Below are 14,875 nucleotides of genomic sequence, written 5' to 3'. Positions count from 1 at the left end.
TAGATCTCCTTTTCATTTGATTCAAGAGCATATATATTTCTATCTTTGCAATCTTTCTTGATTTTTGCTTTTTAGCCCAAGGAATTCGATTAAATTCATCTGGCAGATGGAAAGATCAGGCCCATAAGGGCAGTAACAAATACTAAAAATAACGAGAAGGATATAAAAATATCCTGATTTCAGGTCAGGGGAATTTAATAGTACTCAGAGGTTTTAATAAATGAATTATTTTTTTTTTTCTTAGTTGTCTTTCCTCTTCTTTTTCTAATTCCCTTTGCTCAGGCACTGAAAAATATCCTTTGGCTAGAATGCTGAAGCTAATGCAAATATCCTTCCTGTAATAACTGCTCACTGCTCCTACAGTCAGAATTGGTCTACCTGAGGCCAATGGTCACGAGGGCCAGATTTTCTGGGAAAATTCTAACTTCAAAGAGGTTCTATTGTCTTTCATAAACATATAAATGCAATTTACAGCAGATAGCATGTAACTTGATTCAGGGATTGGAAGACTAATGTTACTCTTCATGGTGAATATTAGTCAACTAATTAGTCAATATGTATATTTGTGTGTGTATGTATGTTTAAAAAATATATATATATTATACATATTCTTAAAATATTATACATATTTTAAAAATATACTTATTTATACATATTTAAAATATGTGTATATATATGCAATATGTATATATGTATATTTAAAATAAACTATATGTGTGTGCAAATATACAAACATACAGATGATTCTCATTCTCATTAGTTCCATTCTATTGAGTTGTTGCAGACACTGAGTTAGCAAACACTGAATCATTGCTCCCAGGGGAAATACAGAGGTAGGTTCCTGCAAGCCTCTTGTCACAACATTCTTGTCAACTGATCAATACAAAGCCCTGTTTTATGCGTATTTCTGTTTAAAGATACCTTATTTAATATATGTTGCCAAATCATTAACATTAAACTCAAGACTAACAACACTATAACTCATGTTTGAATGAAGCTTATCTAACACATGTATTTCTCTGTCAGGCACATCATAGCCTTCTTGCACTCAGTAACACTAGATAGCAAGCATTTCAGCACTACACTTGGGGGTCATTTTAAACAGCAAAATCAACAAAAAGCACAAAGATTCAAAAAAAGATGACACTTAATGGACCATGAAAAAGATACTTGTTTACAATATGAGAAGTGAAACAAAAAGAGTGTGGCCTTGTCTGACTTCAGCTGGAAATGTGCATCAGGTTACTCAAAATTTTCTTTATTCTTTGTGTTGTCTGCAAATGATCATGAAAACCCTGCAAATATTTTCTTTTTATGGAACACTTCATGAATTTGTGTGTCATCCTGTGCAGGGGCAGGCTAATCTCTGTATCATTCCAAAATTAGTGTATGTGCTGCCGAAGCAAGCATAAAACCCACAAGCATTGGCTTTATGGTTGCAAATACATTCCAGCAAGTAGGCAAATTTACAATATAGAATCCACAAAAAATGAGAATCGATTGTGCATGTGTATGCTTTCTTATCTAACTGCAGAGGAGAAATTTACAAAAACTGAATTCTAAAAAGACTAAATTGGCAAGATTAGCAGTTTCTTGGGCAATCCTAAAATGACTGGAGATTCAGCCTGACCATTTACCTTCTATGTCTCTATTTACCAATACTGAATAAAGGTTCTGATCCTTAGAGGCGCAAAATTGAGACTTTCAGTTCCCAAAAAGATAAATTTCTAATCTTCCCATGAGATTTTGTTGTTCACTTATTAACGTTATATTCTAGCCTTGTGATTCCCCAAAAGAGAGAGATTTGATGGTCTCCACATACCCCACCTTTCTTGCTTCTGTGATTTCCTGACACTTAGTACACTCTCTACCATGTTACATGTTGGAGAAGCACCACTGTTACATGTACAACATTGCTTATACTTACGAACTTTCATTTAAAAAGAGGAAACAACATTCAAGTTAAAAGCCAGTCAACAACAGATGGTGTTAGTGTTAACTTATATTGGTTAGATCTAATGAAGAAGTGGAATTTGAGGAGAAATTTTCAGAACTTAATATGCATATCAATAGAATAGCTTCTACACTTGTATATGTTCCCATCTCCTCCATTTGGCTTTTTTTTTTTTTTTAAGATTTTATTTATTTATTTGACAGAGAGACAGCCAGCGAGAGAGGGAACACAAGCAGGGGGAGTGGGAAAGGAAGAAGCAGGCTCCCAGCAGAAGAGCCCGATGTGGGGCTCGTTCCCATAACGCCGGGATCAAGCCCTGAGCCGAACTCAGACGCTTAACCGCTGTGCCATCCAGGTGCCCCCATTTGGCTGTTATTTTAAGAGCAGCAGTGGTGTTTTACTAATTTTTGTAGGCTTCATGTATATCACAATGTCTGATACTGAATAGATGGATCTCAACAAAATATAATTTGTACTAAAATAAGGTATCATCACTGATTTCAAGAAGCTTGCATTTTACTAATTTTTATTCTTTTTGTTTTTCAATTGAGAAAATTTTCTATCCTCTGGATAGTTTTAGCTTGACCAATTTGAAAGGCTAGAAAGTTGATTCTGGTTTTTCCATCTTGTTTCCTTAAATTTTCTTCTTATTAAAACAGAATACTATATTTATTGTGAGAAAATTAGAAGATAAACAAGCATGAAGAAAATGAAACTCACCATTTTTCTTCTTGGTTATAATAACTCTTAATATTTCAGTATATATATTTTTTCACTGATCATATTTAGAGTAAAATCTACTCCTTCCCCATCCTCTACTCTACACTGGGCACTAGAGAGTCTCTGTTACTTTAGGGAATGTGGCATATTCCCCCGGGTTGTAACATGGTTTAAAGCATTTCCTGCTATGATTTCTATTGGAATACGTTCTGAACAGTGTTCTTTAATAGGCACAAGATCTACATAAGAAGGCAAAAATAAATATGCAGGTAATAGGTGACAGCCAAAGCCTACAAAAGCAATTTTATTAACATTTCAAGTAAAACTTGCAGAAGGCTTGATCAGAGGAATTTCCTGGCCCTGGAAAGGAAGGGAAGATTTCTCAACTTTACATTTGAGATACTATCGAACTAACTCCTGATATCTGGTGTCATACTTTCAAGGCCAGGTTTAATGTAAGTGCTATGTTTAATAATTCATCAAATATTGTGATTTGTGTTCTCAATGCTACCCTATTGATTTCTTTCAAATGAAACCTAGAAGGGAACCCAGATCATACTTGGAAAGGATAATTTCACTGGCAATAAAAATGATTTGACCAATTATATAATTAAAATAATGTCAACAACACCTAGCAGAACAGATAAACCCTGAAATTCAGGCAGGAAATAAGTGATCTTAATCAAGGCAACTATTTGGTCCTCCTTGAAATCAACAGATACATGAGTAGAAATGACAATTCTGTCTGACACAACTATAGTCAGTACAAACGTCTAGTAGAGACTTCATGATAGTTTTTAAACATCTTTGTGGAGGTATTGATAGTTAATAAACTGAACACGCTTCAAGTGTATACTTTGATAACTTTTTACATATGCGTACACCTGTGAAGCCATCACCATAGTCAAGATAACAAATATATCCCCAATCACTTCCTAATGCCCCCTGTGATGCCTCTCTCCCCCAGCTTCATGCCCATGTTCATCTTGAGGCAAATACTAATATGCTTTCTTTCACTACAGAGAATTCGAAAATCCTAGAATTCATACAAATGGCACCATACAGTTAGCATTTTCCCCCTCTGGCTTCTTCATTCAGAATATTTACAAATACATGCATGTGTTTGCATGTAGCAATAGCTTATTCCTTTACATTCAAAGATATTCCATTTTAGGGGCACCTGGGCAGCACAGTGGTTAAGCGTCTGCCTTCGGCTCAGGGCGTGATCACGGCGTTATGGGATCGAGCCCCACATCAGGCTCCTAGCAGAGCCTCTCCCACTTCCCCTGTTTGTGTTCCCTCTCTCGCTGGCTGTCTCTGTCTCTGTCGAATAAATAAATAAAATCTTAAAAAAAAAAGATATTCCATTTTAGGAACACACCACAATTTGCTTATCCATTCACATGATGATGGCCATTTGGGTTCTTTTAATTTTTGGCTATTACAAATAAAGCTGCTATGAAAATTTGAGTTCCGGTCATTTGTAGACATATGCTTTCATTTCTTTTGGAGAAATAGGAGTGGAATGATTAGGTCATATAATAGAAGTATATTTAGCTTTTTAAAGGCTGCTGAACTGTTTCTAAAGTGATTGTACCATTTCGTATTCCCATCTTCCCATCAGTGTATAAGAGATACAGTTGCATGAGACATCTTCTCCAGTACTTAATATGATGGTTTTTTTTTTTATAAATTTCAGACAGTCTAATAATATGTGTTGGTATCAAGTCGTGGTCTTAATTTATATTCCTCTCAGGACTAATTATTGTGAATCTTTTCACGTACTTATTTGTAATCTGTATATCTCCTTTTCTGAAGCATCTTTTAAATTTTTGTCCAGTTTATTTTATTATTGCAATATATTTTTGTGTAATCTTATTATTGAGTTTTGAGAGTTATTTAACTTGTGGATATATATTACCTACACGTCCTTCATCAGATGAGTGATAGGAAAATATTTTCTCCTAGTCTGTGATTTGTGTTTTCATTCTCTTCCTTTCAAAGAGTGTAAGTTCTTAATTTTGATGAAGTCTAATTTATTAAATCTGTTATAGGCTGGGATGCCTGGGTGGCCCAGTAGGTTAAGTGTCTGCCTTTGGTGCAGGTCATGACCCCAGGGTGCTGGGATCAAGTCCCATATCCGGCTCCTTTTTCAGCGGGGAGCCTGCTTCTCCCTCTGTCTGCCTCTCCCCCTGTCTGTGCTCTCTTTCTCTTGCTCTCTCTCTGACAAGGAAACAAACAAAATCTTTAAAAAAAAATAAATTTGTTATAGGCTGCTTTTGGTATTGTATGTAAGAATTCTTTGCCTAATACAAGGTCACAAAGATCTCTTATGTTTTACTTCTATGTGTTTTATAGTTTTGCTTTTATATTTACGTCTGCGATCCATTTTTAGCTAATTTTTGTATATGGTGCAAAATATGGATTCAAGTTAAATATTCTGTATTTGGACATCTAATTAATTTTTCCATGGTAATTTATTGAAATGACTATTCTTTCTCCATTGAATTGACTTTGAGTCTTTGTAGAAATTTACTTCAATATATACACACAATTTCTGGATTTTCTATTCATTCCATTGCCCTGTTTGTCTATCTTTATGCAGTATCATATTGTCTTGATACTACAGCTATATAAAAGTAGTAGAAGTGCTCCAAATTTGTTCTTTATTTTTAAAGTTGTCAGTTTCTATAAAGTACCTGGTAGGATTTTGATTTCATTTCATCAACTCTATGTATCAATGTGGAAGAAGTGACACACTACCAACATTAAGACTTCCAACAATTAGTATGGTATGTCTCCCAGTTTGTTTAGATCTTTAATTCCTCTCATAAATGTTTTATAGTTTACAGTGAACAGGTCTTGCATATATTCTATCAGATTTATTCTTAATTTTTCATATTTTTGCTATTACTTGAAGTGGTTGTTTTTATTTCAATATGAAACTGTTTTTTACTAGTATTTAGAAATACAATTGATTTTTTTATACTTATGTTGCATCCAAAAATTTTCCCAAGCTCATTGGTTCTGGAAGCTTTCTTGTAGAGTCCATGAGAATTTCTCAATAGACAATTATGCCAAATGTGAATACAGAAAGTTTTATTTCTTTTCCAATTTGGGTGATTTAATTCCTATTTCTCATCTTGTGCTGGCTAGAACCTTCACTATCTTGAATGGAAATAGTAACAGCAGAAATTCTTGCTAGTTTCCTTATTTTAGAAGAGAAGCATTCAAATTTTTATCAGTAAGTGCTTTTTAAAATAAAAACTAAAAAGTGACTACTAAAACGTTTGTAATTACATATGTGGCTTGAAATACACACACACTCATCCACATACACATATTTTATATGGGATGAGGTGGGGGTCCAAATTAATTCTTTCACATCATGATATACAATTGACTATGAGTAATTCTTTTTTTATGTTTCTGGAATCAGTGTTAGCATTTTATTGAAGATTTTTGAATCTAAGGATATTGATCTGTAGATTCCCCCCCCCTTTTCTTGTTGCCTTTATTTGGTTGCTTTCATGATAATTATGGTCTCATAAAATGAGTTTGGAAGTAATTTCTTCTTTTCTATATTTTGCAAGAGTTTTTGAAAGATTTGTATTAATTCTTCTTTAAGTGTTTGCTACAATTCATTCATGAAGGGCTTCTGGGCTTGGGTGCTTTTGTGGGACGTTTTCTAAATTACTAATTCGAATTTTTACTTATTATATGTATTGTGATTTTCTTTTCTTCCTAAGTCTATTTCATTAGTTTATGTCTTTCTAGAATTTAAAAAAGTTTCACCTAAGTAATCTAATTTGTTGTCATATAAATATTTTCTTACAATACTTTTTATTTATATAAAGTTGGGAGTAATGTCCTCTCTTTCATCTCTCATGTTAGTAATTACGTCTTCTCTCTTTTTCCTGGTCAGTCTAGCTAAAGATGATTTGATTTTATTGATCTCTTTAAAGAACTGACTTTTGGATTCACTGATTTTTATCTACCTTTTTCCTATATTTCATTCATTTACTTGTTCCTTTGATGTCTAAAAGGCTTTCTGTTTTCTTATTGCAAATAGTGCTTCTTCCGGGGCACCTGGGTGGCACAGCGGTTGGGCGTCTGCCTTCGGCTCAGGGCGTGATCCCGGCGTTATGGGATCGAGCCCCACATCAGGCTCCTCTGCTATGAGCCTGCTTCTTCCTCTCCCACTCCCCCTGCTTCTGTTCCCTCTCTCGCTGGCTGTCTCTATCTCTGTCGAATAAATAAAAATAAAATATTTAAAAAAAAATAGTGCTTCTTCCATTTTCTGGAAAATATATTTTTATCATTATCTGGACCCTAGGAACTGTGCTAGGTTATGTGGATATAATGGTAAGCAAAGCCAGATGCGGTTCCCAATCTATGGATCTTGTATTCTACACAGAGGATAATTCATCACATTATCAGACCAAAAGATGCTTAGTTAAAACTGATAATAGTCTTATTTAAAAAAGGAACATAATTCAAAGAGAAGACATAAAAAAACCACCTGACTTAGAGAGAGAACAAAGATTTTATCCTGTTGGGAGTATAGAGAGAAGTTAATCAAGATTAGACCTGGGCAGGTGGAGTAAGAGCATGATGGACAAAAGATGTAGTGTCTGCAAAAGCTTTCCATGTGCATGAAACTGGAAGGAGGAACATGTGGTAGAATATAGGAAAGAAAGGGAAAGAAGCAATCTAATGCTTCCCACAACATACTGTGTCTACCACACTGTTCGGTGCTTAATAGACTGGATATCAGGGTGAGGATTCATGAGAGAGAGAATAAAGTGTCAAGGATATCTCCTTACCTTTGGCTTGTAAAACTGGATGGATGGTGGTACAATTCATTGAATAGGTGCTCCTAAAATGTTTGTTTGGTCCCTCCCATATTGTTGGCGGGAATGCAAGTTGGTACAGCCACTCCGGAAAACAGTGTGGAGGTCCCTTAAAAAGTTAAAAACTGAGCTACCCTATGATCCAGCCATTGCACTACTGGGTGTTTACCCCAAAGATACAGATGTAGTGAAGAGAAGGGCCATGCACCCCAATGTTCATAGCAGCATTATCCACAATAGCTAAATCGTGGAAGGAGCCGAGATGCCCTTCAACAGATGACTGGATTAAGAAGCTGTGGTCCATATATACAATGGAATAGTACTCAGCCATCAGAAAGAACGATTACACAACATTTGCTGCAACATGGACGGCACTGGAGGAGATAATGCTAAGTGAAATAAGTCAAGCAGAGAAAGACAATTATCATATGATTTCTCTCATCTATGGAACATAAGAACTAGGATGATCGGTAGGGGAAGTAAGGGATAAAGAAAGGGGGGGCAATCAGAAGGGGGAATGAAACATGAGAGACTATGGACTATGAGAAACAAACTGAGGGCCTCAGAGGGGAGGGGGGTGGGGGGATTAGGATAGACTGGTGATGGGTAGTAAGGAGGGCACGTATTGCATGGTGCACTGGGTGTTATTCACAACTAATGAAGCATCGAGCTTTACATCGGAATCTTGGGATGTACTGTATGGTGACTAACATAATATAATAAAAAATCATTTAAAAAATAAATAAAATGTTTGTTTGGGGTCATAAATTCATCCCTGATATGTTGAATTTAAACTGCCTTCAAATAGAAATATAGATTAGGCAACTGTATATAATAATAATGATGATAATAATAATAATAACAATGATGATATGTAGCCCTTATTGTTCACTGGCCATTATTTTAAGAGCCTTATATAACAATTCTTTTAATTCTTCCAACAAACCTAGAGAGTTTATTTATTATTAGTTTCTTCTTACAGATGAGACATAAAAATGTGTGTGTGTGTGTGTGTGTGTGTGTGTGTGTTTATATGGAACTCAGCAATAAGACTGTGGGAATTGAGAGAGCAGAGGATGAGAGAATTGAGTAGGAATTGTAAACAGTTCTGATGGCTCCTTTGAGGCTAGTGAACTCAAATTTATAATAATACCAATAGGAGTATTGGGGGGGACTTGGCCACTTGGGTGATGACAGAGAGAAAGAAGAAAGTGGGCTGCATGAGGGATAAGGTTTTGCTTATGAGGTGTGATGAAAAGACAGAAGAGCAAAGGAGTTTATGGTATGGCCAAGAATATTACTGAAATAATGCATGACAAGAAACTGGAAAAAAAAGACTAGACTGGAGATTAGCAGAAATTAAGGAGTCAGTCGATTCCCTTTTAGCCAATCTGGAGCCCCCACAGAATCCTTGAAAATCCAGGAATATGATTCTTTATACAATGCAAGCTTATGAGATGCCTTGGCTTAACCTCATAAAAATACTGTCAATATGCTTTAACTCCAGAAAATTGTGCTTGTTCTCGATCACTAAATCATGACCAAGCTGTTTCTCTTAAGGTGCCAAGGATAATCTCAGTGATATCCGATCCCCAGAGGTCTGTGCTTTGTAAGCCCAATAAAGCTAAATCCAATAAATCTTTTCACAATTAAGATACTTTTTCATATTCATTAGACTTTCACTTTAATTAAAGGTTTATTTCTCTGTGTGGTTTTTTAGAAAATGTGGACGTTGAAGCTATAAATCTAAACCTTAAATAACAAAACCTTTCCTTAGGCTTATATATTGGCAAAAATTATTACTGAAGTAGCTTCAATGTTAATAATAACTATTAACAAACAGCCCTGGGGAACATAATCTCGGAAGACTCAGAGCATGAGTGGCCCCTCATTACTGAGATATCTAGAAAAATGTTTGGGGACAGGTGGGAAAAGAGATAAACTGAGACCCTCAGGCAGAATGGCACTGAAAGGGAAAATGTGCAGTTTTGTGATGTCCTACTCTTTGGATTTTCTTAGGCTCACCAAATCAATGTGAGGAAGAACATTCCTCGCCTCACATTACTGTGTAATCAAAGTTATTTACTTGCACATTTTGGGGATTGTAAATGATTCTGACCTTTGCTAAACTATTATGCACAGAAAGGAAAACTGTCCCTTTAAAACTTGCCTCTTGATGTTAATAAATTAGGGACCTCTCACAGTTCCTCGCCAGACTCCATTTGTTGTAATGTTGAATTGAAGTTTCCAGGTGAAATGAACAGCTGCCAAGCTAGCCTTTCAAGAAGCTTCCTTTGGGAACATAATACTTTATTATCCGTGTTGTGCTATTGTATGCTGAGTAGTAGTTAAAATAATGAGAGGTCCGACTAAGTGATCTATTTCAAGGTCTCTTTTCTCCTTAGCTAGAGAAGCACCTTCAGACCATTCCATCCGTCTGTTCTTCCTCAGGGCACAAGAAGCAAGTCAGTTGGCTGGAACTAAAGTCTTTCACCTGTTTTTCTAAAAAAAACTAAACTTATAAACTGAATTCAGTCTCTAATATGTTTATCTAAAACCAAGGTTTTGGCTTTCCTGGAATCACATCTTTCACTGGTCAAAAATCTTTCACATTTGTTTTGAATTTAAAAGTGTGTCAGTTTCCTGTGCCCACTGATCAAGGGCAGTTAGTTCTAGTTTTCTAAATTTTTATTATTATTTTTTATTAGCCCCTTCAAACGTTAGCCCCTGGTTTATGACAGAACAAAATTTAGTATTAGTCCAGTTCTATTTCTTGCTGGCAGATGATAATTTTCTCTCAAAAGGTTTTTGGGGAAAGATGCAATAATCTTCAAAAGTTGGCTTGGACATCAAATGGCTTTTATTAAGCAACAGTTTGAGTTGAGTACAAATGAACATATTTCAAGTAATAGAGGAAAAATATCTTTGGAAAACCACATATTGGTTCTTTCCAACAGCAAAACAATTTAAAATTTGTTTTGGTGCTTGGCAAAAATAAACATGTATCAGTTTCTTGGGAAGAAATGGCAGAAATCCAGTTTTCTGGGAAGGAGACACTGAATTATCTCTTGTCATGAAATAGTATAACCTGTTCATATCTTTCTTATCTCCAGGAATAGTGACAGAGAAGACTATGGTAACTAACATCCCTACTTATACAAGATTTGTCCTAATTAACTGCAGTGCAATTTGTTTTTAAAAATAAGTTTCCTGGAATGTAATGCAAGACTGGAGAGAATGCAATAATACTAGAATTCTAGACACTATAACAGGCGCTGAGGGGACTAATTTTGTCAGGAACCACATTCAGTATTCCCAGACACTACTTAATGCATTCTATATTCATCCCGGTAGCTAGAAATGGTATTTACCCCTCCTCATCCTGTTCTCTCTCATAGCTTATGGATTATAAACTGAAAGAGTCCTTAGAGGTCCTCTACCATGTTTGTAATTTGATCTCAGAGTATAGGTCAGTTTCTCAAAAAGTCCTTTCCTGACTCTCTTAATCAAAATTAGATCTTCCTCCCACTAGTTTTTTACTTATGGAACCTGTTTATTTTCCTTTCTAATCTTTATTACCATTCATAAAAAATATTTATGCTCATCTGATGTTTACTATCCCATTAAACCATTAGCTGTGACTATATTGTATCCCTCTTATTCCCAAAATAGTATCTTCACAGCCTCATCTCTGATTTCAGCTACTCATCTCCCAATGATGACAAACTTCTTGCCTCCAGAGGGCTTTCATTTTACAGAAGGAAACTTCTCCTCCTCTGCTGTAGTCCTTGTGGGACCCACTCACCAAGCAGACATTTGCAATCCGGAATGTAAGGAGTTCAGGTCCCCAGGAACAACTGTCATCCAATGGGGTCCAGAGCTGACGGTGAAATGCTTTAGTTTATCCTCAGGTGTACTATGCTGAACTACTGGATTCATTCCCATATAGAATTTTAGACTTATCATTCGTTCTACTAAATACTATATAATTGTGAGTGTAGCCCATTTGCCTGGTGACTTGACCTAAGTGTTCACATGCACAGTGGGAAGATCTGATTTTTCTTCTTAGGTTCATAGAAAGTTGGTTGTATTGTTGAATTTTGAGTCCTCAGACATTGTGTCAAAACAGTTTACCCTGCACTGCACCAAGGGTTATTTGATCCTTTGCCAAATGATCAGCTGATCTTTACACCTCATTATCGCCTGGAGACTCTGTCTCCAGATTCACACTTGCAGTTCTTCTTTTCTGACAACAACAGAGCTAGTTCTTGGTTCTTGTTCCCAAGGTGGGGTCATAGAGACCCAGGAATATTCCCCGTGTTCTGGAGTTTCATTCACGCACTACCTCTTTCCCACTGAGTTCTGACAAGAACATCAGAGTCTTTAGTACTCATTTGTTTCATAGTCCTTTTCTAAAGGAGCTTTAGTTTTTCTTAAAATTTCACAGCAAGCTAGCATCTAGGTTTATACATAGCTCTCAAATTGTTGTCTCTCCAGAGCTTGGGAATTCAAACCAGCTGACTTTTGAGATTTCTATTCCAGGACCTAAATTGCTTAGAGATTTTCAAAACCATTTCTATACTTTGAATTATGACCTGAAGCAGAAAAGTAATCAAAGTGCCTGGCATTAGAACCCAAGTGTCACTAGCTGCAGCCAAGCAGCTCAGAGTTCTGAGGAAAACCAATGAACCTCCAGTGGTCCCTGGAGCAGAGCTCAGCAGAGTGGACCTAATGGAAAGCCATTTGGATCTGAAGTTCAAATTCAGTCTCCGTGTCAAACTCAGAAGGAAAAACTATTCACCAAGTCACATACATCATAATAAGACTTGAAGATTACAAGTATTTTTTCAAAAAGTTAAATAGTTTTTCCTTGTCAGGCTATTATTAGTATACTGTCTAATCCCTATTTATAGTACAAAAGGATGAGAAATTACATTTAAAATGTAATGAAGTGGATATTATCCCTATTTTATTGATGAGAAAACTGAGGCTCTGAAAGATTAACTATCTTGCTCAAATTAGAAAGTTAAAAGGTGATGGAGGTGGCATTCAACCCAAAAACTATTTAACTTTGAAAGCCGCAGTTTGCTACAAACCCATGCAGCATCCCTAGCTAAAAAAGCCAAAACCAAAACAAAACAAAAAGGTTTTGTTCAAATGGATAAATTTTGTTTTTATCTTCAAAAGTAAAAATTTACTTATGAGGAATATCACATATCTTCCAGGCTACCAATTTAATGTCACATTAGAAAGCAAAAAATGTTTCCCCATTGGAATGGTATACATTTCTCTTTACATAACATACCTAAAAAGTTTAGCACAGACATCTAAAAGTGGAATAAGGAACAAAGTATTCCTTACTATCATTTTGATTTCTTTAGTTGTGGTTATTCTCATCAACTTGGTGAAGTTTTACTTTCAATTCCTGAACCCCAAAATAGTAATATGGGATCATAGTAAGGTGAATAGATATGGTCCTGGAATGTGTATAAGTCCTATTCTTGATTTCCTCATATAAGGGAAGAAATTTCTACTACTAGTGAAAAAGGATGGCATGTAGATGGTAACCACAATGAGTTTTTATTTCTATTTCCCATTCTCCCTTTATTTATTTTATTTAGAGAGATATATTTCTTCCCTGCTCCTCAATGAAAACTGGGGCATGCTCATTACTTCTCCGTTCCCATTCAAATAAAAAACAAAGAAAAATAGTTTTTGTCATAAAAAGTCATAATTCAGAAATTCAGTATCCAGTCAATACCCAAAATTACTATCCAGTCCCACATAAGCATTAAAATTCTAAACTTAGTGGTAGATCTCTAACTTAATCTACTTCAGGTTGGGGTAGAGGGTGAAGAAATGGGTGAAGGTGGTCAAAAGGTATAGACTTCTAGTTGTAAGATAAATTAATTCTGGGGGTGAAATGCACAGTGTGGTCACTATAGTTACCGTATCAAGTATCCATCATATATTTGAAAATTGCTAAGGGAATAGATCTTAAAAGTTCTTATCACAAGAAAACAAAATTTGTAACTATGTGAGGTGATGGATAGTTAAACTTAGTGTGATAATCATTTTGAAATACATAAATACATTAAATCATTATGTTGTACACCTTAAACTAATACAGTATATTAGTATAGTATATAGTATGTTGTATGAGTAATTAGTATATTTATGAGTAAATATGTCTCAATAAAACTAGGAAAAAAGATCATTTGGCTCACTTAAAATTAAAAAGAATCACTGCAGTGTATCTGGAGTACGTGTTGTGAAAATAAAGACCACACACACATACACACACACACACACACCCCTCTGATTTAACTTACTTCAGGCACAAAGCCTGTTTGGGGAGGGTTGTAAGGTTCTTCTATTCTCTGCTTTCTTCTTGCTCACATTCTCCATTTTCCTGCCTGGACAAGGGTTGTGGTCAGTGAGTCTATAGGCCAGTTCTTAGAGGTATTTCACTTGTTAGCAATCTGGGCCGGGCAGATTGGTTAAGTTAGTGATCCTGAGTGGGCCTATCTAATGACGAAAGCTAGATCTTTCTCTTGTGCGTGCTTTTGTTGCCCTTTAACGGTTGTGTGCTTGCCATTCTTTCCTACAGCTGTCATGATCAACTAGCAGTATCTATCTCCCAGCTGGTTTCTTGTAACTTCTAACTCAGTCCCTGGGTATCCAGCACCATACTTCCAGGCTTTCTCCTGAGGTCCCTGTGCCCCTCCAGAAGACCATACTGATCAGGACCAAGAAGACTCTGTACTTACCCTCTCAACCAAAGGCCCAGACCTGCTCAGTGAAGAACAGTCCTACAACACTTGGAGTTTCAGGACCATCTCAGTGCAGTAGCACTAAAGACAGTCTATCATCAAGGATGTTAGTCTGCCCTACTATTGCCTTCTGGACTTCTAGGGCCCTGATTAGACTCTAGCTGTAGTTCACTTTAGCTTCTTCAGGCAGGAGTCAGCTACTGCTCTCTGTTTTTGGACTCTGCGGAATATATCCCAAAACATCCTGAGTGATTTCCTTTTCAAGGATGTTAGCTAAAACTTACAAATAAGGCAAATAAGATTACCATGCGTCTTTTCAAATTAGTAACAGAGTATTATTTGACTAACCTGTCCAGAGGTCATCTGTCACTCTAAAAAAAGGTAACATTTTTGATTTACTATTTACCAATAATTAAGTCTCAGACTCTGGAAAGTTACACAGTAACTAAATTAGAGCAAATTTTTTTTGATCAGTAGAGATGCAAATAATTTTTTTGTAGAGAAAATGATTGATTTCTATGGTTATGCTTTCTTTGTCCTATAGGGCGTTATACAATTTTCTTTCTTTTTTTTTT

The 14,875-nt window shown here is 35.8% G+C and overlaps 1 non-coding gene and 1 pseudogene across 1 annotated transcript; both read right to left on the bottom strand.

Annotated features, from left to right (window-relative positions):
• Positions 1-14,875, bottom strand: part of LOC100470187 — a 163,985-nt pseudogene that overhangs the window by 113,748 nt on the left and 35,362 nt on the right.
• Positions 1,309-1,410, bottom strand: LOC117802491. The gene has a single exon (XR_004625872.1). It is a non-coding gene; the product is annotated as a U6 spliceosomal RNA (small nuclear RNA).

Source organism: Ailuropoda melanoleuca, chromosome 5 (genome assembly GCF_002007445.2).
Source record: "Ailuropoda melanoleuca isolate Jingjing chromosome 5, ASM200744v2, whole genome shotgun sequence".
Lineage (NCBI taxonomy): Eukaryota > Metazoa > Chordata > Mammalia > Carnivora > Ursidae > Ailuropoda > Ailuropoda melanoleuca.
The sequence above is the reverse complement of the archived record's forward strand: the minus strand, read 5'-3'. Positions and strand labels throughout refer to the sequence as shown.